Here is a 25,929-nt window from a genome sequence, read left to right on the forward strand (position 1 = left end):
ATGGGTGCCTGTTTGTCTGTTTGCGTATCATGTATGTGCAGGTGCCACTGGAAACTAGAAGAGGGTGTGAGATCCCCTGGAGCTAGAGTTTCAGCCATCTTGAGCCACTCAGTGAGTGCTGAGAACTGAGCAAGCACTCTTAGTTAAGAGCCCATAGCTCCACCTGAGCACATCTCCTTGGTCATCTCATCACTCCATGGACTTGCTTCATTACACCAAATCCAAGGTAAAGGAATAAAGAAAGAAGACAATCTGGTAGTTAATCGAGCCCTCTGAGGGCTGTTCCTGCTGATGGACATGAATTTACGATGAATGTCAAAGGGAAAAACTAAGTCGGAACAGACCACACTCAGAACAAATTCCTCAGTAGAGTGTGATATGTGTGTCCTCCATGCTAGTCATTTGAAGTGAGCACTACAGAGGTATGACGTCACTGGTCAGGTGCAGAACCGCCTCAGCTAACGGCACTGCTCGCAATCTTAATGTTTTTTGACAGGATGAGCAGTTGCGCTCTTCCCTCTTGTTTTGTTTTGTTTTCACAGACTTTTCATTTTAAATACACAGGAAGACCTCAGGAAATCCTTCTTTTCTGGCTTTAGATTCATGTGAAGAAAAAGATGTGAAGCTCAGATCTTTACACTGTTGGTAATTGTTTATGGAACTCACAGCTGTTTCTCCTGGTTCTTCATGATAACTACAAATCAGAACCGGGATTTCATGGAGCCCCTTTGATTTTAAAGGTCCAAACAATATAGAACATGTGTTTTCTTAAAAGGGAATTAGACGTTTAAAGAAATAAATATGGTAAGTTTTTTGAAATTAGTCCTTCATCTCTCTAGAAACAGGGAAGTGTTCAGTCAGCTTACGAGGTGTAGCTCTGGCAGGGAGTCTGTGGAATGCTCTGTAATGGGCAGTCCTACTGGGAGAATATTTATTTTGTTATCATGCAATTAGCTGTTAGCATATTTTGTTAATATATTACTAGCATGTTTAATGAAATGATTCTATACCGTTGCTCACAAGTGCTCACAACAGAGATTGTTTAATGTAACAGGTTATTAAAGCAGGCTTATGGGCTATAAGCCAATTCACATATGCTGTTTTTACCCCTTCTGAATTAATTACTTGTCTTCTTGTTCTGACCAAACACCCAGTGAAAGCAACTTAGGTAATGAGGGTTTATTCTGGCTCACGGTTCAGTTCACATGCATAGGCCACCAAGGTGAGGAAGGCAGGCAGCAGGAGCCTGGGGCAGCTCCTGCTCAGCTTGTTTTCTTCTTTTCAGTCAGCCCAGGACCCTGTGCCGTAGAAAGGTAACACCCGCAGTTAGGATGGATACTCCCACCTCAATTAATCTAACCTAGACCATCCCTCACAAACAGGTCCAGAGATTTGTTTCCATAGTGATCTAAAATCCATCCTGAGGACAATTAAGACTCTCCGTCACGTCTTCCAAGCACTATTCATTTTAGAAGGTATGTGTACATTGTCTTTGCATAAGAAGCCATAGAACTTTTCACAAAATATTCCACAAGTGAGTTCTATAAATGAAGTCCCAGGGTGATAGACTACCAGGTTATAGTTATATAATAACTGTGTCAAACAGGCTATCAAAATAAGCAGAACATAGCGTATTCACATCACTATGCTATTTAAGCTATAAAATTAGGGTGAAATATTCTTAGCTTTGTTTTCCTTTTCCTATTTTTCAGTATCCAGGTCATCAGGGCTTAAAGAACAGTACTGTGTATTGAACTGTGGAATCTGGGTGACGGGATGGAACTATATCCAGCCAGTTATCACCCACACAAGCATCCTCAGCCCTGGGCTTTCTGGCTTAGCTGTGTAAATGAACTCTGTGTAGGATACTTACCAAGGACTCCCTTCTTTTGTGCGCCCTCAAGTACATTTTACGTTATTTATTTTATGGGCATGTGGAGGTCAGAGGACAACTTGTAGGAGCTGATTCTTTCCTTCCACCAGGTAGGTTCTAGGGACCAAACTCAGGTTGTCTGGCTTGGCAGCAAACACCTTTACCCACTGACTCATCTTGCTTGCTGACCCAAGGTTTAGAAATTCTAGAGGAGAGAATGTCCGTCTGCCTCTGTACCCATTTACCCATGTTTACATGTGTGTGGTGGAGTTCTAAAGTATCCTCCAACCTACTGGCCTATAGAGCACCCATGCCTTGCTTCTGCTATTCCACAATATGCTAAACTTTGTCCTGTCGTGTACCATAACAATATATCTAAGACAGGCTAATTTTATGAAGAAAAAAGTTTTATTTAGCTCATGGGTTTGCCATCTAAAAGTTCAAGATCAGTTGTTCTCTGTTTGATTTCTATCAGGGTTATGACAGAAATGCTGAATGTCATTAAAATTTGAATGTGTGGAAGGAAGTGATCACATCTTGACACAGGAAGCCAGAGAGGCTGGGCTTAAGAATCTTCTGAAGGCCCAATGACCTAAGGCGCTCCCACGAGGCTCCATCTCTTGGTCCACAGCCTCCCGCTGCTACACTTCCAGAACAGGAGCTTTTTGAGAAGATACAACTCAAACCATTTTCAAAACATGCCACGTTAAGAGGGGATTTTTTAGATTCAGGGAAGGTCTGACCTTTCTTTCAATAGAGACTGAGAGGGAAGTCACTGGTTAGAAGCACTGAAGAATTTAATGGTGGAAAGGTCCATCCATTGAAGCATATGGGGAGATCTAAGGGGCTTTGAATGGCTCCTAGATGACATCCAGCAAGAACAAAACAAAACAAAACAAAACAAAACAAAACAAAATACAACAATAAAACAAACAAACAACCCCCCAAACAAGACCTTCAATGTTACAACAACAGGCATGAAATTCTGCCAAATGAGTTTAGAAAAGGACCCAAAGCTCGAAGATGGGGTGTGTGGAAGAGTGAACCACAAACTCTTGAGCCATAAAACACCTTGGATTATCTTCGTGAGTTCTTTAGCAGAGAAGCTAGCCAGGCTGGATGTGACTGCTACGTAGAACAGAATTGAGATCTACCCGCTGAGCCTCGTTTGCAATACCACAGCACTGTGGACAAATTACTCATCTTTATTTTAAGACACTAAGTTTTGACCTAATTGTTGTAATGTATTAGGTAATGAATGTTCTAATAGGTATTAGATATTAGAGCATGATCTGGATAAGGCTTCAACATTTTATTTCAAGATAAAAATTTTATTTGTTTTTTGAATGAATTATTGACTCGTGTGTATGAGACATAGTGAAGATATAAGGTACAAAAAATTGTACATCTGCAAGGATTAATTATTTCAGGGCACAGTTATGCTCACCTTGTTTCTTCAGAGCCTTCTTGGATGATGGTTAGGATACAAAGTAAGGGTTGCCAAGATGATGCATAAGGGAATGACCAAAGAAGAGCACAAAACCAGCATGTCTTAATCCAAATTGATTTTTTGCTTTACTTTATGCTCCCAAATGCTCTCTTCTTTTTTCTTCAGTTTTCTTTAGGAATCAATTTAAAAGTTCCTCCTTTCCATCATAGCAAAATCATGAGTCTAATGCCAAGTTCATGAGTGACCTTATGGTGCTAATGACTAGATACATTTTCCAGTAATGTGAGATTATACAATCTGTCACAATGGTGGGATACATTACTCAGAAACGTTGAAGAGTTTTCCTTTTGTGTTTTATTTGGCGTTAAGTCAGTCTGCCAAGGCCCCCCTTGTCCTGATTAAAACAAAACAACAACAACAGCAAAAAACAAAAATGAACCAGCCAGAAAGGAAAGTCCACGTGCAGCTCAGTATGCACTTATATCCTCGTCCCAGAGCCCTGTCCATGTTCAGACTCCCAGTGGAGTGTTGAATCACCTGTGGGTCTTCTAAGTCGTCCAGCTGTGCTCAGAAGTTCTGGGTTCACCCATTCAACAAGCACTGATTCCACGCCAGCTGTGACGAAGGCACTGGGGTTGGCTGTTTAAGAGTGTGACCATCAGTGCCTCTCGCATTAAAGCTCTTATTTCCAGGGTCTACCCACGGCGGCTCTAGGGATAACCAAATCAAGTCGGCTTAGCTGAACTTATCAAAAGTGGATTTCATAAACGGGTGTTGCCTACCTCCAATTGTATTTTAAAAATCAAATGTTTGTTCTCACTCTTATTTGTTTGCGGTTAAAAGATATGTGGTACCTGACACCACAGGCTAGGCTCTGAAGGCTTTTTTTTTTTTTTTTTAATCTCAGATGGCAGAACAAACGTGTTTTCATTTCTCTGAGAGGGCAGGGACAGAAGGCTCTGTGGTCACTTATCACATTCAGACACTCTACCCAGTGGTTTGACAGCATGGAAGTCTGTGCAGTCTGCTTTGAGGGGATAAGTCAGGCATGCTGGCTGGGGAGTGTCTTACCAAAGTGAGGGTCCAAATCGTGCTATTTATGATATCTGATCAGGCTGCCATAAAAGAATACTGCAGACTGTCAGGTATAAACAAGACCCTTTATTTTATTTTGATGCAGGTTTGGAGGCTAGAATGTAAGGGTTAAGATGCCAGGAAGGTTGTTTCTGGGTTCGGCCTCTTGTTCTGGTTTCTGGACAACCGCCTTCTCTTTGTGTCCTTGTGCATGTGTATGAACATGTGTGTGCGTGCATGCGTGCATGCATGTGTGTGTGTGTGTGAGAGAGAGAGAGACTGGAGGAGGAGCTTGCCACTTTTCTTTCTATAAGATCATTTAATATTGTCAGCTTGACAGGGTCTAGAATCACCAGAGACAAGCCCCTTGGTATATCTGCTCAGATACTATAAAGATTAGGTTATTCAGTGGGATGCCACCATGAAATGTGGGTGGTGCTATTCTGTGGGCTGTGGTCTGGTGCTACATCAAAAGGAGGCAGAGAGCTGAGCACCACAGCATTCATCTCTCTCTGCTTCTGGATGGGTAGGTACCATGGGCACGACCATGGCACACTTCTGTCATGTACCTGCCTATCTCCCTGAACTATGTGCAGAAAATATGCTCTTCCTAAATATTGCTTCTCTCAGAAAAGCAACTAGTATCTAACTCATGACCCTGTTTAACTTAATTACCTCTATACGGGGCTTATTGCCAAACAGCTCTACTGGGATGGGGGTGGTTAGGATTTCCATTTGTATGTTATGAAGACTATACAATCTACACCCTAGCACTTCTTCTACGGCACGTGCTAAATTAAGCCTGAGGATGTATAGATAAGTATGTACGGCAAGCGTAATATGCACTCAGGGAACGCATATCAGCAATGCACTGTGGTAATTACAGTGCTGTGCTCGGTACAGAGGGGAAGAATCAACCCATTTGGTTAGAGCGGGTCAGTGAAGGCTTTACAGAGGAGCCGTCGACTCAGAGCAGCTTTTGGATGCAGGGGCAGAAGTGTGTGGAAGAACTTAGTAGGTGACCTACTCACCCTACAGCCTGGCTTCAATGGTCACAGAGCAGGGCCATGCAGCAAATGTGACATAGTGGCGGAGCAGAGTCCTAGGTGCTTAGGGGAAGTAGGATGAGCATGGGACCATGGTCAAGGTGGTTTCAGGGAAGGGTGCTTTCCTTTGGAGCACTGCACTAAGCAGCTTGAACGCCATCTTGTAGCAGGACCTGGAGAATCTGTTACATGTTAGACATAGAATCTCTAATGTTCTTTATAGGTTCACGCTTTCAGTGTGTGGCCCACCGCCAGTGGTGGGGTTTTGGGGGCTACAGAATCTTCAGGGTGTAGATCGCTGGCGTGGGCTTTGAAAATTATAACTGGCACCTGGTTCTACCCTCACTCTCTGTGCTCCTGGGCACTCATGGTGTAAGGACTTGCCATCAGATACACCAGCCACCAGGAAGGACACCAACTCGTGAAACTGAGCCAGAGTAAGTCCCCATCCCTTGCTTCTAACAGGTGTTTTGTGAAAGTGGCAGGGAAAGGAGCTGAGACAACAGAGAATTTAGCAGCAGCAGCAGCTGAAAGTTTGTATTGAAAAGTTCACCCACAAAGCACCTGGGACACTGACGGTGGTGGTTAGGAACGGTTGGGACACTGCTGCCATACTACGGCAACAGAGCCCAGAGACAAGTGTGGCACTTACAGGAGATGAGGGAGGCGACAGCTAGCCATCATATGGGAACTTAGGGGTTGACACCAGTGTGGAGAGTGGAGAGGAGTAGGAATCTAGGCTAGATCCCGAGTTCTGGTTAGTGGCTAACCAGTGAAGAGAAGCACCACCATTCGAAGCAGGTGTGAGGAGGAATGGCAGACTGTGAGTGAGGCATGAGCAGAGCGCTGTATGACTAGGAAGGCTCTGAGAAAATATATTCCAAAACAAGTCATTGGTTTAAGTCTATGTAAAAGCGGCAAAGGAATGTTGCAAAGTTACCAGTATTAGACCAGCATGAAGTAATGTAAACCCTGGGGCGAGTGATTCTATTGCTTCTGGGCTGGGCAGATGCCCAGGGGCTGGCTGAGCATGCCGTGTAGGACAGATACCTCTGGAATAAGCAATTTGTCACTGAAATCCATCCAGAGCATTTATTTTTCTGTGCAAATATGACCTAAGCTCTTTGAGTCAGAAAAGTTTCCTAATAAATGAATCCTTAGTCATCCGCTGCCAAGAAAATGAAAAAGCATTTGGTATAGAATCCATCAACCTGCTGGCCTTGTTTTCACCCTGAGCCAGCTCCTACTTTTGTAGTTGCTGCCATTCAGGTAGGCGGTAATCTTCGAATCTTTGAGGTGGCCAGGGAAACAACTCAACGTAAGCGAGCCAGAGAACGAAAATTGGAGAGAATTAAAAAAAAAAAAAATCAGTAAGTTCTTCCTTGATTTAAGTCTTCAGCTGCCCTTTGATGAGGGTGGGGAGGAAAACCCAGGGTTTGGGGTTCTGAGCCTTGGGTTGACTGTGAGTTTATGTTAAGTATAACAAACTCCTTTTGAGTTCTCTTCCAAAAATATTTGGCGGCATTTCAGCGGACTGGAGAAAGAAAGGAAAGGGAGAAAGAGAGAGAGAGAGGGAGGGAGGGAGGGAGGGAAGGAGGGAGGGAGAAGAAGGAAGAAAGGGGGAGTTAGTGAAGAAAAGGGACAGGGGGAGGGAAAGAGGGAGGGAGGGAGAGAGAGGGAGGTGGGGGAGAAAGAGAGAGAGAGGAGAGAAACAATGCAAAAGAGCAACAGAGACAGAAAAGACACCCAGAGAAAGACAGAGGGGCAAATAGAGGCGGAGCAAGAGAGAGACACAGACATGGAGACACAAATACAAAGAGAGACAGAAAGATGAGTGGCGGCACACACAAGCAGGTGCATACTGAATCTTTACACTGTAGGCGCAGGGAACTTGAATCTGTCTCCTTCCATTAGACAGGTGACAATTTTTACTCCTGTCTTCCTTCCTGGGTCCCCAAGCTAACCAAAGTAAAGCACTCAACTCCTGCCACCTGATCCAAGACCCAAAGCACTCCTCTGCACTCCTCTGCATCAGGGCCAACCAAAGCTGAAGGCTCGGAGCAGGGGGGCGTGGCCTATATTTGGGGCGTGGCCTGGTGATGACTCAGCGGCCCCGCCCCGCCACTTAATTCTGACGCGCGGGGCCGCGGGTGTGAGAGCCGCCCTGAGCCGGACGGGCTTCAGTCGGGCGTTGCGACCGCCGTCGGAACCGCCCTCTCGCCACCTCGGCTCCCAAGGTGCCGGGTACCACCGCCAGCGGCGGAGCGCGCCGGGGAGCAGCGCGCCTTTGTGCGAGGTAGGCTGGCCCCACACTTACTTCTCACACAAAGACGAGGGGCTTGCGAGGCGGCCGCCCGCCGGGAGAGAGCGACGCCTGCCTGACCCGGGGGAATCCTGCGCTTGGCCTGCAGCGCGGGGTCCCTGGGGCGCAGGCGGTGGCGGGAGCCTGGTGGCCCCCTGCGCTGCCTGGGGAGGTCGAGGGTGCAGGGCCCGGGCGGCGGCCCGGGTGGAGGGGCGCTGGGGCGGAGGGGACCCCGGTGGGGAGGCCAGACCCAGGCTGTTGCTCGGCTCATTGTTGCGTCCTCGGCGCTGCAGACCCGGACCCCAGACCCAGGCTGCAGCGGCTGCGCTGCCCGCGGCCAGATGCCCGCCTCGCCTGCCCCGGCGGCAGGATGGGGTCAGCTTCCCGACGCCAGCCCCTGCCCGGCAGACAAAGGCGGGGTCGCACTGCTTTGAAAGGTGGTGGTGACACTGTTTCCTTTCTGCAAGTAACTTTTCTACGTTGGACTCTGCTGAGTCCGGTCAAGCCAGGAGGTTGGGTGAGGTCTGCGCGGAAGTCCCAGCATTTTCCTTGGGTTTCGTGATTGCCTCCTGGATGACTGGGAGGTAATCGGATGCGTTAGAGCCAAGTTTTGACATGTGTGCGGGAAGTGAAGCGTCCCAGCTCTCTTTGAAATCCAGAAGGTTCCTGTTGAGAGGATGAAATGCAGACACCAACCATACCATACCAGTCCCTTCTCAGAAAGATTTTCGTCCAGGACTGCTAAGCGAAGTTACATAGAATGCTGAAGGGACCAACACAGGAACAGAATGAGGCGTGTCAGACTTAACTTTCTGAATTTGCACCTCTTTGCTAACAGGCAGGCCAGTTAGCAAAGGCATGCTAGGCAGGCCACCCTTCTATCATCTGGACACCTTAAGCTGTTAACGTTGCTTTAAATCCTGTCACAGGTGTCCGGCTAGGGACAGTTTCTTAATGTTTGTAGTTTCAGGCTTTACACTTCCGATTATATAATATATATTTGTGAAAATTAAAACAAACCAAAACAAAAAAGGTCACTCATGTGGACACCACCCAAAATATACCCTGAGGATGAAGAAGGCATGCTTGCTTTATTCGTGCTAGGGAAAAGAGAAAGAGCGCAAGAGAGACCGAGTGAACACATTATTAATAAATTCCTAACCTTTACGCTTGTCTAAAGTATAACATTTAATATTGACAACTTTGCAATATTCCTTTGCCAGTTTGACAGAGGATTAGAGCAACAACTTGCTTTGGAATATATTTTCTCAGAGCCTTGCCAGTAACTACTTATTCAGAAGGGAGAGGGAAGAATGAAAAAGTAATGTGCTCTGCAGTTTACTGTCGAGAGCTCACAAAAGGCTTTATGGAATATACGTACATGCATACATATATATATTTTTCCATTTGGATTTCAGGAGTAACTTGGGACTGACTGCTTAAAAGGCAAATATTTCTTTAAAAACATTCTGAAATTCATGAGAAATACAAGCTGGAAAGAGCTGCTTTGTAGAAAGAATAGCAGTTGTTTTTCCATATGCACCACGCATGCTTGAGGCGGAATTTTTGTTGAGAGAGTAAAATAAGTTTCCACTGCACAGTGAGGAGTTTTGAGGGCCATTCCGTTACATATTTGGCCAGTGGACATGCTTGTTATTTTTATTTCCCCCTTGTAAAATAATGTTTGAATTCTTTAATGTGCACAGTGGAGAGAAGACTCAGACAGCCCTGTAGAGGCAGGGTGTTCAGGAGGTGATGCAATAGCTTTTGAAGCTGGGAGGTATGGTAAGGAGGAAGTTGTGGCTGTGTGCTCTCAGGTACATGGTTTTGCTGCTGTCCCTCCCATTTGGAGGTTTTTATCTGTCCTTGGGGTCCTTAATGCTTGCAGCAGTTGCAGGGTTGTGGCGGCCCCTGGGTGGAGGGCAGAATAGTTAGCGCTCTGTAGTGATCTGTGTTGCTTTTCTAGTCATGGCACTTGGCTATGTAAGAGTCAGAATAAAGTCCAGGAGGAAACAAACTGCAGAGTGCCCAGTTCTTGTTTTTCACCCCCTCTGTGGTGCTTTGGACAGTGTGAGCTTGGACCTCAGGTCAGAGTTTAGGAGCCTTTCCCTTCATTTCGGTTGCCGTGTATGCCAAGAGCCAGTTGTTGGAGAGTCCATTGCGGATGTGGTTAAAGGACTTGCTTTGTACCTGAGGGGCCCTCAGAGAAGCCCTGTTACCGTAGGACGACAGGTGCTGGGTCTCAGTCACTATAGCGCTGGTTTTTCTTTAAAATAACCACGGTAAAGGTAGGGTTTTTACTGATTTTCTCTGATGATTGAGGGGTAGAAGACTTCCCCTCACTGAACGGGGGACACACAGATGAGTACTATGGCTTAATTAGTGTTGTTAATGTCTAAGAGAGAGCTCCTTCTCTCTAGAATTCAAGTGAGTTTGGTTCAGTGAGATCTGGATTTTCAGCCATTTGTAAGTCCAAATGTACCTAAGTGGGTCTAGAAAAAGTGCTAGGGAGAAAATGACCAGCTTTGGGCTTCACTGGCTTCATACTGGGCAGGGAAAGTTTGAACTAAAGATCTATGTATGCCTCCATAGCTATGCCTAACTTTGGCATGGCTCCACAAGAACTTCCTATTTCCTTGTGTCTTCCCCTGTCTAATCTTTGCCTGTTCTTGCCTTTCCTGTTTGAAGCAATCTATTATTTTCTTTTTTTCCTTCCTGTGGAGAAGTGCTGCGCCTTTCCATCTGAACTTTTCCTCACCCCGAGTACTTACGGGGAGTAGATTTAAAGGAGTGAATGCTTTTATCCATCTAGTACCATGGGTTTTGTGCCTTAACTGTGAAAGAAATACAGTAATTTGGGAAGCTGGCTTGGGTTACCTTTAGACATGGTAAGTCGATGGGGGCTGTTTCTGGGGTTGCTGAGGGAGACTTTGTATAGATGCTTAGGGACCAGGCCCTGAGTTCATTGTAGTTAAAAGATGAACTAGGCCCTTGTTGCAGGGTAGGTAAGCGTGATATTTTAAGAACTGTACAGAGTGACCCCACATTTTTTTTTTTTTAACAGCTGTTACTTTTAGAGCTGTGAATGGAAATTAGCACTTTTTGATTTGAAAGAATGAGAGAAACCACAGAGAAGAATGGGGATTAAGTTTCTAACCCTGTGAAGCCTGATGTTGTCAGCCAGACACTTGGGGCCCGAGAGCATGAGTTGCCCACGCCTGCTGACGGGCTAGCTGAGCTACCTGGTGAGGTGGGCCACTGTGTTTTTTCTAGAGTTTGACTGTGTTGTAGGGACAGTTTCTAGTGCAGAATTGAAGAGTGTCTGAGAGATGTCGTCGTACGTGCTCGTCGTCCCCGCTGAGAGTAAATCTTAGGTCCAGCTCTGGAAGTCAGTTGTTGCATGGCGTGGAGACTTAGAGACCCTGAGAAGTGAATGCTGGTGTTAGACAGAGGTCAGCCGACTGCAGCTGTCCCCCCCCCCCCCCATTTCTGAAGACTCTATTGCAGATGAAGAGGCAGGTAGAGGAGCTTGTGGGAAAATAGAGAGGACTGGCTTCAGGGTATTCCCATACTCAGTGTGATACAGGAAGGAAGAGGGGATAGGTTCAGGAGGGCTGTGCTTACGTTAGAGGAACACAGGGCAGTCCTGCTAAAGATGTCACTCAAAGTTGGAGTATCAGGCAAAGGGCAGTGAGCAGCTGGACCTGTGGTTGGTGTCCTCAGTAGTGGTGTGTGTGTGTGCATGTGTGTGTGGCTGCCTGTCTGTTTGTGTCACATACTTGTGTGAGGTCTTGAGGGAGCTGCACACTGGCACTGATGACTGGTTTGCATGGGCCTCCATAGTGCACAGGCATGGCGTGGTGGTAGAGCATGCTGCAGGATTAGGAGGCCCTCCTCAGTCCACCCGCCTTGGGCTGCTGTTGATTAAGCCCTTGCCGTCATGAGACACAGAAAGCTTTAGTTAGGGAATTTGCTGGGCCTCTGTAAGCTTCCTAAGAATGAATCATTAAGACTTCTCTCCTAACAGAATGGAATATAGGTTACAGTTGGATGACCTCTAGCAAATCACTGTGAACTTTCCTCTTTTGTGAGGGTTAACTTGAATTGGGTAATACTGACCACCTATGTACCAGGTAAACACACCAGACTTGGTCCCTGAGACCAGATGACTGGTGTTCGTGCTTTCCTGTGACTGTCTATGGCTTTTAAAAATTACACTTAAATTTGTTTTTCATTATAGGGCACTGAGAGATGGCTCAATTGATAAAGCACTTCCTGCACAGACCTGAGAACTCGAGTTAGGATTCCCAGTACCCGTGTGAAAAGCTGTGGGAAGTGTATGGCTGTAATTAGGTCCAGGGAGGCAGAGGCAGGAGGATACCTGGGTCATGTCCATTATTGGTGACCACAGGTTTGGCCCCAAAGCTATTCTCTAGAGATGACTGGTTGACTGGAAAGTCCCCAGTTCCCTCTCTCTTTGGCCTCTTTCAGCCATCATTCTTCCCTTTGAATCTGTGAACTTGACTGTTAGGTACTTCACAGAAATGCAACCAACCGTGCAACATTGGGCCCTCTACGCTGCCTTTCTTCACTCAGTATATGACACCTTCAGGGCTCATTAAGGTTGGAGTATACAGTATGCCGAACCGTATTCCATTGTAAGTATATACCACATCTGTCTAAAATCCATAATCTGTTGGTAGATACTTAGGTGATTCCACAAAACTTCTAGAAGAAAACAGGAAATCTTTACAACATTGGCTTTAGCGGTGATTTCATGGATATGACACTTAGAACATAGCAAAAAAACAAAAACAAAAACAAAAAACAGACAAAAAAAACCCAAGGTAATGGAGTTCTGTTGAAGCATTAGCTTCAGCACAGCAAAGCAGAAGGGCAGCCTACAGAATTAGTGATGATTTGTTAGCCATTTAGCTCAAGAGGACTCATCAGTAGTGAAAAAAAAAAATTTAAAATGGCCTAGGACCTGGAGTCCACATTTTACTTAGCCTTGTAACTAAGAATTTTAGCAGCCGGTCACATGGGGATGTTTGGAGAGGGCAGAGATTCTGTTCCCCTCTTCATCTGGCTTTTTGTCATATTCCCTGGAGGGTTTTAAAGATAATCTGGTTGTCATATTAGAAATTCCACGTTGTATTCTATTCTTGGACTCAGGTTTTGGCATTCTTCCCAAAGTGTCATAACGAGGTGTGGGAGAGAAGAGGGCTGTGGAAGCAAGCCTGGCATCGACATTCATTGAGTGTGTGCGCTCTGCAGTGGAAGTGAAAAGTCAGGTTTTTAAGGTGCCTGAGCCTGATGGATACTAGTGAACTTTTCCACAGTCTAAGTGAGCACAGGTTGTTTATGAGTGGCTAAGGTAGAGATATGGCCTGGACGAAGTTAAGAATGTCATCTGGACGTCTCTGTGTCAGTGTTCTTCCCCTAAAAAGCTGATGTCTTTGAAATAGGGACAACTGTGGACAAAAGTATGACAAAAGTTCATCCTAGTCCCACCCTCTTACCCTCCCTCCCTCCCTCCCTTGTTCTTTCTTCCTATCTTCTGTAGTTGCACAGAGTACTACAGATGCCTGGAAGAGAGAAGCCTGGATGCAGCCAGGCTTCCTGTGAGTTAGTATACGGTGTGAGACAGGCTTTTCGGCTTTTGTAAGCTCAGGTCATTCCACCTCCCTACCTCTCACTGTTACCTTCGTGTCTTTTACACCTGACGATGTACCCTGTGACTGTCAGCTGCTGCTGTGGAGCATGCCCCGGGGTCTTGGAACGTGGGCCGGTCCTCAGGAGATGGCGTAAGGAGGCAGGCCTGGAATGGTGGGGAAAATGCGTCGAACTTCCTGTCAGTCAGCTGTGCTCATGGAATTGGAAGCATCATAGACTAAAGTTTGACAGTGGCCTACCAGGGATCCTGTCTTTTTCTTCTTCTTCTTTTTTTTTTTTAAGTTTTATTTGTTATTTATACAACATTCTGCCTGCACACCTGCACACCAGATCTTATTATGAGCCACCATGTGGTTGAGGGGAATTGAACTCAGGACCTTTGGAAGAACAGCGAGTGTTCTTAACCTCTGAGCCATCTCTCCAGCCTGGGATCCTATCTTCTTACCTGTAAAATACAATGCTAGCAACAAACGCACACACTGGCAGTTACCCCCAACAGCACAGTTTCTGATGGCATCCAGAGCAGTGTGTACCTTCAGATGACATTAATAAAAGTAGGAGTTAGGGTTTACCAGTACCCGGCTCTGAACTCTGTTATCGTTTGTGATCTTCCAAGTGAGTCCATGAGGGTGGTTCTGTGGTTCATGCGTGGCCAAGGAGAGTAAAGTGCAGAGAGACTAACCCGCTTGCCCAGGGCGATAAAGTGAAGATCAGGAGGAGGCTTTGTCCTCATAGAACTTCCTCTTCATCCTGCTGGGCTCTTCTGACTCCTTATAGAAAGCTTCTGAGAGGGCTGAGACTTCGAGTAGGGAAAACAGGCTTGCAGATAAGTCTGAAGTTGTAGCTTTAGGAGCAATGTTGGTCCCTAATTTTTAGTTTGACTTTGCCATATGGATATTATGGTATCTTAAAGCGATCCTTTTGTGGGGTAATTTTCTTGGACATAACATCAGAGTGGCACCAAGTTAAAAAGCACGTAATTATGCCATTAGGCAGAGCTTGCATGCTTGAGTTATGCTGTAAATATGGTGTTTACCAGAAATACTATTTTTGTATGAAGTACCCTGAGGCTATTTATGACTTTACTATTACTGGATAGAGTTTAATTAGGCATCATACATTTTTTAAAGATGATTATGAAATTGCATTAGATATTAATGTGTTTTCTCCTCTTTGTGCCAACTGCATATTTGAAGTTTTTTTCTATGTAACATTCCTACTGGAAGATTTCATGTCCTGTATCACAGAAGGATTCCTTATGTATTACACGTATTCTGAAGTTGTGGGGAATATTTTCAACAAATAGTTTACACGAGTAGATCAGGAAGAACTGGCCACATGTGTTTTCTGGGCCAAGCACTGATGAGCCCTGACTTGTTAATGGCAGTGAGCTGTTTGGAATAAGGACGTACTTCACGACCGGATTTTACCCTTGGTTTCTGCTGAGACCCTCCTTGCCAGTTCTCTGCATCTTCTTAATTCAGTGGAACTGTAGTATCGTCACAGGAGCCTTTCAAAGGTAAAATGCCGTTCTGTCTCTTAGGCTTTTGCTGTATAATCTAGTTTACTAGGCAGAGTCACAGCATTTTAAGAAGAGAAAAAAAAAATCACAATTTTAATTTTAAAAGTTTTTCTTTGATTCACCTAGGCTGTTTTTTTTTGTTTTTTTGTTTTTTTGTTTTTTTGTTTTTTGCTCTTTTTAAGAGATTAGTGGGTGTGATGATAGACTCTGAAGTTGGTGAAAACAGACAAAAGTCAAATCCTCCCCCCCCCTCCATGCTAGAGTGGATGAGTGGATCCTTGTTTAAGATGCAAAATCTAAGTAGCTTTTTGGCATTGCTCTTCTCCCTTTCTCTCAATCCTCCAGCATCTTACTCACTTTAGATCTGACCTTTCTGCCTGGAGCACCGACTTTCCTCTTTTTACAAGAATAAGTTTTGGATAAAACCCTGGGCTGCTACAAACTTATTTGCAAAAGTTTCTGGGTGGGAAGGTCTATAGGTTTCCTCTTGGGGTATTCCCCGGAACTGTCCTGTGTTCTTCTAACCTCAGAGACTTCCCCTTCTGTGCTGGGCAGAGCATAGCATCCTTGTTTCTGTTGCTAGGCCCTGCTCTATGCCTGAGGGGTGGCTGAAGGTTCTGTCAACTGCAAACCTAGGCAAGATTTAAGGGGAAGCCCAGAAATCTCTTGAATTTGTCTTCATCTTAACATTGGCCTTACTTCTTCATAGTGTGGCAGGAACTTTATTATGCCTGGTTTCTTTGAAGCCAAGTCTTTAAAAATTACACAGGCTGCATGTGCTAGTTCTAACTCTTAAGGCTTTCTAAATTCAGCTGTTCTTCCTCAGCACCTTCTTCCTTGTGCTCTTGAGGAAACCAGGTCAGTTGTCTAGTAGAATGGCCCACTTCCTGGATTGCACTACAGTTTACCTTGAAAACTTGTTCCATGAGTCCTTGAATTTAGCACCACCGCTCTGCTGGGTTCATGGTCATCTCTTTGGGAAGGGCTAATTTGTTGGTAGTGACATCTGCTTCATGTTGCATCATCCCAAGACAACGTGTGGCTGTCACTCACAGTGCTACGAACATTGATCAGTGGGTTTTTATGTTGGCAGCTTGATCCATCACTGAATTTCCCCCATCGATCTTTCTCCTGATGTTAGCATCTATTGATGATGGTTGCTTGACTTAAGTATTTCATTAGCAATTGTTTGATGAGCAAGTTAGCGAGTGTGAGAGACCTGCAGTGGCCAAAGTGTCTGGCTACCTCCTTGTCGTAGCAGCTTAAGGATATTAGGGACTTAATAGAGTGAAAGAGAATGGCTGCCTGCCTTTCCAGTTATTGCAAGTAAGGTGCTTCCTGCTGCTAGAGTTAATTGCCATTTGCACTGCCTTTTATGAACGTTATTGTGTCAGGCTAGTCTTATTGTAAGTTGAGTTTTATAGTAATATTAACTCCTGTGTGTTTATGCTGTTCGGAACTTAGAGCACAGAAGTATAAGGTACAGTTCTATGTGGTGGCACAGACTTGTCTGTTATCTTCTTCAGTAACCAGTCGAGATTTTCTGATGTGTAAGGACATGTATGGCCAGACTTTTTTTTTTTTTTTAGGTAAATCATTAATCAACTTAACAAAGGGTAGGTGAGAGATAGTTCAGTGGCTAAGGGCGTTTACTTCCCTTCAAAGGACTCAAGTGTGGTTCCCAGAACCTATGTTGGATGGGTCACATCTTAACTACAGCTGCAGAGGATCTAATGCCTTCTTTTGGTCTTCATGGGCACCAGCATACACATGGAACACACACACACACACACACACACACACACACACACACACACACACGATATATATAAATAAACTTCTTTTAAAAAGAGGAGAATGATGGGCTGGAAAGATGGCTTAGTTGGTAAATTACTAGTTGTGCACCTGTGTGGCTCTGAATGTAATATACCCAGAACCCGTACAAAAGCCCAGTGCACCCAGGTGTATCTATAATTCCAGTGCTCAGGAGACAGGAAAGGGGGATCATGGATGCTCACTGGCCAGCCAGTCTAGCTGATTTGATGATTTCCAGGCTCACTTAAGAGAAGACTGTCTCTAAAGATAAGTAGGTAGCAATTATGAAAGACACCTGACATCCACCTCTGGCCGTCACATAGACCTGTGTGCACACAGGACCATGTACACACACACACATACACACACACAGAGACAGAGACAGAAACAGGGGAAGAGAGGAGAGTGAGAGAGACAAACAGAGAGAGAAAGGAGAACGATAAGGCTGAGATGGTTTTGTTTTCGTTCTGAAACATAGCTTCAGTTTTAAGAGTGGTTGGGAAAGATGAATTACTGCTCTGTTTTTAGTAGGTAGCAATAGAGAGTGCTCCTTTTAAAGGACCATGCCATAGCAAATGAAATTGGCTTACCTCACCAGCAAGCTTCACCCTGACACTCCAGTCAGATCTGGGGATACTCTGAGCATTAGAAGGGTGTGGGAATGGATTGCTTTCTCCTGTGAGTGACCATAGTGGTACCATAGTGTGCTTCTGGAAACCGCATTGTGGTTCATCATTGTGATGGTACAAAGAGTTGGGCATCCCTCCTATAGGCAGTGTCTTAAAGATCATGCTTTTGGCTAGACAATTGGTATCAGGTAACTCTTGACTCTGACCACTAGGTGTTGATGAAATCTGGAATGATAAAAGAATTTGACAGTGTAAAATGATGCTTACAAAAGCCACAGAAATCAGGAGGCATCTGATTTAGTCTCTATTTTTGAGGGGATGGGGGCAGTGGTGAACAAACTGCTTAGATGTTTAAGCAGCCTTCCCGAGACCACGCAGTTAATGATAGCACTGTGGAGCCTGAACTCACACTATAAAAATGTTCCCTAATGTTGGATATTTATGTATATGCCAAATGCTTTGTAATACATCAGTTTTTAGACTCCTTAACAACCATTTTACCAAAAGCAAGAGACATCCATAATCACCAGCATCACTTGGCCCTTGATTATACTAAATACAGAAAGAGTCTTGCTACCCATCCTTTGGTCCTGCCTGACCTCCTGCCTTCTTCCTTCCATCCCGCTTACTATTTTTAATGCTTTTTTCCCCCCAAAGGAATATCACATTCTTATTGCTCATACATTGTCTCTTTCAGGGCCTTCTGTTTATTCTGTTTGTTTATTTGGTTTTTCACAGGGTTTCTCTGTGTAACCTTGGCTGTCCTGGAACTCGTTTCTGTAGATTAGGCTGGGCCTGAACTCAGAGGTCTGCCTGCCTCTCCCTCCTGAGTGCTGGGATTAAAGGCATGTGTCACCACCAGGCTGCTTGTTAAGATTGATAAAGGATCTTTGTTTGTTGGTTTCTTTGTTTTTACTTCCTTGATGAGTTACTTATTTACTTATTTGTTTGAGACAGAGATCTGCCTGCCCCTGCCTCTCTAAAGCTGGGATTAATGGCATGCGCCATCACCATCTAGTACGCATGATTTTTTAAAAAAAATCACCAGCTTTAAGTTTGGTCAGTGGAAATTGATGTGCTAGCTAGAGTATTATTTAAATGGCGATTTCTCTTGGCTTTTAAAAAGGCATTAAAAGGGCTTTGAAGTGCTAGATGTTTTAAGACCCTTAGATGTCTAGGTAGATTTGAACTGATAATATATTTTGATAAGTGCCACATAAAAAGAAACAAACTGTCCCTCAGATCATTTGTATTTTACAAAATCACCACTTATCCTTTAAATACTTGAAAACATCACCAGGGGTTGACTTGGGAGCGACCTGGGAGCTGCTTGTCCCTTCTCTTCTCTATGCCGGGCAGTGCTGGACCTAAGGCTTCCTGCAGGTACCTGTGGGGAGGTGTGTGGGAGATAGTGGGAGGAATCCAGGCCCTGGGCCACCCTCCCTGTGAGAGGAGGAGGGAGGTGTGTGGTGTGGATTTCCCGAGGTTAGCCTTGCTTCCTTAAGGCTCCAGGCGTCACTTCCCAATACAGCCCAGGAAGTGCAGTGTGTGCTACCGGGCTGTTCATTAGACTACTTAACCCGTGTTCCCAGAACACTCCAGGCTAAGAACGGAGGCCAGTGTCCTCTTGGATGTGCTTTGTTCTCTGATCCATAAGCAGCTTACACACTTTGTGGTAAAATAAAAACACACTTGGCTTTGTGGCTTTTCTTATATGTACCCAGAGAGCTTGTTTGCTTTCAGTACCCCTAAATTACAATGCTTCTTGCACTTCCTTTTCACACTTAATGGCTGAGATCTGTGACTCTAAAGACTTGTGTTTTCCCTGTAGTCCATTTCTGCTTGAAACTAGACAGCCTGTGTACTGTCTGGAACATGTTGCATGCATGCATGTGCTTTGAGGAGAACAGAGCGCATAGCTGACTAATTTAAAAAACAGCCTATTTATAGCCCTTCAGAGTAATTGTCAGACACTTGGTCTGTGCATTCTTGTTAACATGTGGATCAACATGGCTGTTTAAATGGAGATGAATTGTTTTTTATGTGTGGATGATTCACTGGGTAGTCCTCTATCAATTCATACCCCGGCTCTGTCTCTGAAGTGTGTCACTGCAGTAATAGCCCAGGGAGGAGTTTTCAATAATTAGCATTGGATTCAGTGTGGGATGGTGCTTTAGAGAACTCACATCTCTCTCTCTCTCTCTCTCTCTCTCTCTCTCTCTCTGTGTGTGTGTGTGTGTAGGGAGAGCAGAGGGAGGGAGATAGAGAGAGACAGACAGAGAGAGGAGGGAGAGAGAGAGAGGAGAGACACTGCAGTGTATGGATTTGGGAGCTGTGAGCAGAGGAGGATATCAGAAGGCCTACTCTGTCACACCCCGCTGTCTTCCCTTGAACTAGAGCCTCTTATTGAACCTGGAGCTAGCCTGGTCAATAAGCCCCAGTCACACCCTTGCTTCCCCTTCCACCACAACCACACAGTGCTTGGGATACAGGTATTCCTGCCTTTTTAATGTTTTGGGAATTTGAACTCAGATCCTCATTCTTACTCAGCAAGTACCTCTCCCCAGCCTCTTATTTTATAAAACGTACTGAAGCTGCTGGATCACACAGGACTTGAAGCTCTTCTGTATGTATCTGCAACTAGGACTCTCTTCCCTTGACTCTGACTTAAAACAGTGTTGCTAGCTGTCACAGTCTTGCCTTATCATGCCTAGCCCATTTGTTTGCTACCACAAAGAATATAAACAGGAACAGGAAACAAAAGTCGATAGTTACTGAGATGGTGATAGCTTTATTGCAGAGAATGAGTGATGAGGTTTGAAATTCTGTGGAAGAGGCAAGTTCTTTATCTAGTGGAAAGTCTAAAACATATTAGGTGTTAAAAATAGTTTCTCATGTTACAGACAGAAGCCTAGGCATTTGTTTACATGCATGAGAACTTTTTTTTTGCTGTCTCTTCATTTTGACTTCTAGGGCCAAGTGACTTCCTGTGCTTGAATATATTTATAAGTTCTTTCTAAATGTAAGAGAATGTGTTTTTGTGGATAAACACATGGGAATAAAACATGAGTTCTCATGGTGGTTGAGTGAAATATCTCAAACATCACCATGGTTTTAGTCTTTTGCAGGCATAGGGCATTATTTATTAGTTCTAACAGCATACAAGAGAGAGTAAGAACTTGATGTTGGTTAGAAATGTGATGTTTGAGATGTTCTTTTTCCCTTATGTACTAAAATAATGTTCTCATCTTTGCTTTTTAACCCTAAAGTGAACCATCGGGTAAAGTGTAGGCAGCGTGTCTGTGTGCAGGTATCAACAATACTTCTCATGTATGCTTCCGCAGGGTGGTGTCTTAATGTGAGTTCATACATGACTGTTGACGTGGCTACTCAACGGCATGAGGCTTTTGATCTTATTAGAACTCACGATAATTTGTTCCAGGTTTGGTTTTGAAGTGTTGGGCTAGCTTTAAGCTCTGGTAGAATATAGAGATGAGTGGATAGAGGGCTCAACCTGGAGCTTTGGGATCTGTCTCTATTAGGGTTACTGTTGCTGTCATGAACCACCATGTTGGAGGTCAAGTTGAAGAGGAGAGAGTTTTTTGGGTTTATACTTCATTTCTCTGTTCATCATCGAAGGAAGTCAGGACAGGAATCTGGAGGCAGGAGCTGATGCAGAGGCCACAGAGTGGTGCTTACTGGCTTGCTCCCATGGCCTGCTCAGCATCTGTACCCCAAACTCAAGACCACCCACAGTGGGCTGGGCCTTCCCTCATCGACCACCAATCAAGAAAATGCCCCACAAGCTTGCCCACAACCTGACTCCATGGAGGCATTTTTTTCCCCTTAGATGACTTTAGCTTGTGTCAGTGTGACGTAAAACTGTCCAGCACAGACTCTAATTGGAGAATGGAGGGGGCACCTCTGGGCACAAAAGTGTGGGTGGCTGTTAATTTAGACTGCTAGATATAGAGTGGCTTTAGTGACCAAAATCCACTTCTTAGTTAGGAGGTGAGAATGCCATCTGGCAGGTTCAGAGTTAGGAAGGGCCTGCATTCAGGTTTATAGATAACTTCTTGCCATATCAGGAGAGAGGAAAAAAATCATGTATCATGGCTGAGAGGACAAGTAAAGTGGCTTTTTCATCCCTTCTCTTAGCGTTTGAATCTAGACTCTAACTCTGTGTATTACCTTCTAATGTTCTACTTCCATATACCATTGCATTTTGGGTTAGGGTTCAAAGGGTGAATTTTAGGAGTGACACCATCTGATTTGTGGTGTAATCAAGGCAATCAGTGATTTAGATTTTGTGGGAAGGTGGCAAGGTTGGTTATTAGAAGCAAGGAAGTGTTCTTCAGGGAAGAGGTCTTCAGGGTCCAGAATGGACATGGGGGTGAAGGGTCGGGAGTGGTAGAAGTAACAGTGTTGTTGCAGGTCAGGATCCAGCACACGGGAAAGCCAGATCAGATCCCCAAACCCAGGGAGGACAGTGTGCTGAGCAGGTAGTCTTGCCAAGTGTATTTGTTATTTCATGGAGGCCTGGTATTCAAGAACTGTTTGCTGTTTGAGAGTAGCACCCAGGGTCACCTGTTAGTGGCAGGAGGAGAGCAGGCGAGGAGCCTTCTGCATAGGGTCAGTGTTTCTCTGGGCTTGTCTGGTTGGTCCAGGTCTAGTCACCGTCCTCTCTATGAAGTGGCTCTAACAGAGACTGTCCACTCTATGAGGTGATGTGGCTATGGTTGGCAGTATGGTCACCCAGCTTACATGTACATGGCCGCAGAGAGACACCCATTGCACATGTGAATGATGAACCTGACTGAAGGTTTGTCCCCCAGCGGCTTCCAGTTTGCTGCGTCACTGGAGAGACCTGGCTGTTCTCTTTACATATGTACTGTTGGAATTCTAAAAGATACTGTGCGTGTGCTTCTCTGAGTTCTCCTCTCTGGTTTGTTTTAGATGACTGTTTGCTCAGCTAATATTGGAAACTTGAGTACATCACATGCCACGGTATCTGTCATTGCACCTCTTCTGGAGGCTCTTAGGAGACAGTAGTCTCTTTTCCTGGGAGCTCCTAGGAGCTCAGTAGGCTTCTTAAGACATGGCTGGCTAGGACTGTTTAGATAAGGAGGCAGGAGAGTGAGGAAGAGGAAGGAGAGGAGGGAAGCTGAGCCTTCTTTGCTTTCCAGACTGATGAGAACTGGTTTGGGAAAACTTATTTTCTCATTGACTGCTGGGAAAGTAGACATGAGGGAGTAAGGTCGTGGGAGTGATCTGTGTCCTCAGAGTTTGCTGGTCTTCATGCAGAGAGTGGCCTATGCTTGTGTTCCTTGTGAGACTCAAGAGAGAGATTTTATTTGGAACATTTTATTTGGAGGCCACCATATAAAGATCACTGTTGTACCTGAAATGCCTTTGTTCCTGGTGAAAGGGGATGAAAGGTCCTGGGGCCTGAATGCCCAGGGATGAGAAAGCAGTCCCTGGGGACATGCTTGCTTTCCCACCTTTGGGTTGTTCCTGTGTTCACTTCATTATGCACGGAGGTTTTCCAGGTCCGGGTGGAAACAGGACCCTGTCGGTCAATCTTTGAGTCTCTTGCAGGGTTTCCCTGCTTCCTGAAGTTGGGCGCCTGACACTAAGATGACTGTACTCACTTGTGGGCTTCACTGCTTGTCTCCATGGGGCTGAGTGAACTTCAGAAAGTCCTGTCTCACCTCAGCTGGTCTTTATCTGGTTTGTTGAAGCTATGATCTGCAGGAGTAGCTAGAAATTCCTCTAGAAGGCAGAATTTACTTGTGTTTCTATCATTTTGGTTCCACACATCCTGGCCCCCTTTCCCTAAGGACAGTGACATCAATGCGCCTCTTAGGGAGAAAGCCTCAATGTTATCTCTACTCGTGGCTCCTAGGAAGTGATTTGTGATGGCAGGGGGTATCCTACAAGGCTGAAATTTAGATCCTTCTAGCAAGGAGATGGACTTGGATTTCTTTTCTTCTGTAGCTTGCTTCTAGTGTGAATTTTTCCTTTTTCGTCCCTGGCTGCTGATATCTGCAAGTGAGTCTTTGGTCTCCACCCACCCTATCTTTACAATTTGGGTGGAGTGATGTGTCCGGCCACAAGTTCCTTGACCTTTTTCTAAAAAAAACAAAACAAAACAAAACAAAAGTAATAATAATAATAACTACAAACAAAACATAGATGCAGTGAGCTTGTGGTAGCACAGAGATCAAAACACACTAAAATCCACAAGGGCAACTGGGGAGTAGGTGGTATGTGTCAGGAAGGTGCACCCATATCCTGTTTTCAGAGCTCTGTTGTCTGTCCTGTGGTTCTGCATTTCATGCTACTCCCCACTTACTAGCAAGAATATTCAGTTCTGGATGGCATGTATCTGGGTCTTAAGTGAGACCCGACTCTTGTTCAGGCCTCCTCTCTCTTCCTGGGCATCTTCTGGTCTTGGGAACCAGTTTTCTTTTCCAGTTCTCTAAACTGAGACACGGTGTGAGAGGATGGACCCTGGAGTTCCACTGTTTGGGCCCACCTTCTGGGTCTGTAGCTCACCAGGCCAGCGAAGGACCTGCCCGAGTTCGTCTCCTTGCTAGCAAATTGGAGACTAGGCATGGCGCCCTTTCAGTGAGGTTTGCAGTAATGCTATACAGTGTGTCTGTGTAGCGTAAGCACTCAGTAAAGCAGCTGACCACATGGGTGTGCTGGTTGCTGATAGCATGTACAGTCCGTGAACATAGGCTCTCCTGGGCACATGCTCTGCTTTCTAACCATGTCAGAGTGAGTCTTTAGGAACTCACATGCATTTATGGGGACAGCAAGTCAAAGGCATTTTGAAGCTGGGTGTTGTGTTCCATTGTCCCACCCCTCCAAACCCGGATTTGATATACATAAGTGATAAATGATAGTGTTCTTGATTATGAGGGCAGAGGTTTATTCTAGTGTCCCACAACCAGATGAGTCACAAGGAATATGTCATTAGTAAGCTAGAATTGAAATGTCCAACCTGGACAGACATCCTCCACAATTGTAAACAGTATGAAACCTTACACAGTATGGACATCAGTTCTGAAACCCTTGGCTGGTGCGGTGACCTGCGGTGATGTCAGGTGGATAACCCCATGGACATCTAGGTCTAGGCTACATCACAAGAGATGGCTTTAGAGCTTTTCTAGAAGACTTGGTTTCTAGTGGTCTGAGACTAAATCATTTCTTTGAGTGTAAGGGTGAGTTCAAGTCTGGTCTCGGCCCTGCTCCCTCCCTGTCTGGTTTCCATTAATGTCCCTTCTTGTACTTGCCTATGGCTTTTCAGTTCCCTAGATCCCTCTCCGGAAAGCCATGCAGAGGCCTTAGTCTCTTCTCCTGCTTTGCTTTCTGTCCTCAAACCTCATCAGGGCTGCACAGACAGTGTGTGTTCTTGTAGCCTACAAACTCTTCCTGTCCAGGCCCAGGAACGTGCTGTGTTCTTCTTTAGTTTACTGGGGCCTTTGGTGTTTTTCAGCCTGGGATACCCCTTCTTACACTAGCCAAAGCAGCAGGACATGGGTACTCTAGATCTTCATCCCTGCGGATAGCTGACTACTTCTCCGTCTCAGTGTACAGGTGGAAATGCTATTTGGGAAAATTCTGCAGAATACATTATTTGGAGATCCATCTTGGTATGAAGTTAGGATCCTGGGAGAAGTGAATTGAAGGCCAGGCATAATCTGAACCTTTGGCCTTTAACAGCTTTTTTAAAAATAAAAAAATAAGAAAATAGCCATGTGTTTATTGCTCTTGTATTTGTGTGTGGATGAATGAAGGATATTGTCTGCATGGTTGCTCTCTGTTCCTTATCTAAGCCATGTGGAAAATGCCTTCTAGACTAGCATGCTATGATGTTTTTTTCTTTTCCCTTGAGAAAATTGGATGCTATTTTTTGTTCTTGAGAATGAAAAATATGTAACTTTTGGGTCCTGGACACCAGGAAGCAGGTAATGCACTTAACTCAGACTTGGAAATTCCATCAGTCCTGACGGAGTGGTACTTTGGGGGCTCTGTGTGCTGGATGCTTTGTTTTTCTAATTCTACTTTATTTATGTGCTTGTATATCTGACTTAATTTATATGTATAACTCAACATTTATAGTGTCATTGGTCTTCTTCAAAAAGAATTTAGGGGATGATAAAACATTTAAAATAAGTTTATGCTCTAATATGGGGTACTGAGTAGCTTTTTTGGTGTAGATAGCGCATATAACGTGTGTGTGTATGTGTGTGTACGTGTGTGTACGTGTGTGTATGTGTGCACCATGGTGCCCATGTGGAGGTCAGGGGACAACCTTGAGTATCAGTCCTTACCTTCCACCCTGTTTGAGACAGGCTTGACTTTTTCTCTGATGTTATTCCCGGCTAGCTGGTCCCAGGATTCAAAGCATTTTCCCCATCTGGGATCAGACAGAAAAAGAATAGGACAGAACTACAGGTGGGCATGACTCTCAGACCCACTCCTGAGGACCTGTTAACCTCAGCTTTGCGTTGATGCTGGGGATTCAGATTCC

At 44.9% G+C, this 25,929-nt stretch overlaps 1 protein-coding gene across 3 annotated transcripts in view; it reads left to right on the plus strand.

Annotated features, from left to right (window-relative positions):
- Fam107b (family with sequence similarity 107 member B) overlaps window positions 1-25,929 on the plus strand; it is a 200,585-nt gene that overhangs the window by 130,833 nt on the left and 43,823 nt on the right. Inside the window, exon 1 of one of the 3 annotated variants that reach the window (XM_055593868.1) lies at window positions 7,609-7,739. The exons of 1 other annotated variant lie outside the window; for it this stretch is intronic. The gene's annotated coding sequence lies outside the window, so the exon portion shown is untranslated. Of the gene's footprint in view, window positions 1-7,608; window positions 7,740-9,907; window positions 10,034-25,929 lie in introns of those variants that run through there. One more of the 3 variants, XM_055593867.1, reaches the window with a different exon arrangement.

The sequence above is a fragment of the Psammomys obesus genome, unplaced genomic scaffold, assembly GCF_907164565.1.
Source record: "Psammomys obesus unplaced genomic scaffold, mPsaObe1.curated_primary_1811, whole genome shotgun sequence".
Classification (NCBI taxonomy): Eukaryota; Metazoa; Chordata; class Mammalia; order Rodentia; family Muridae; genus Psammomys; species Psammomys obesus.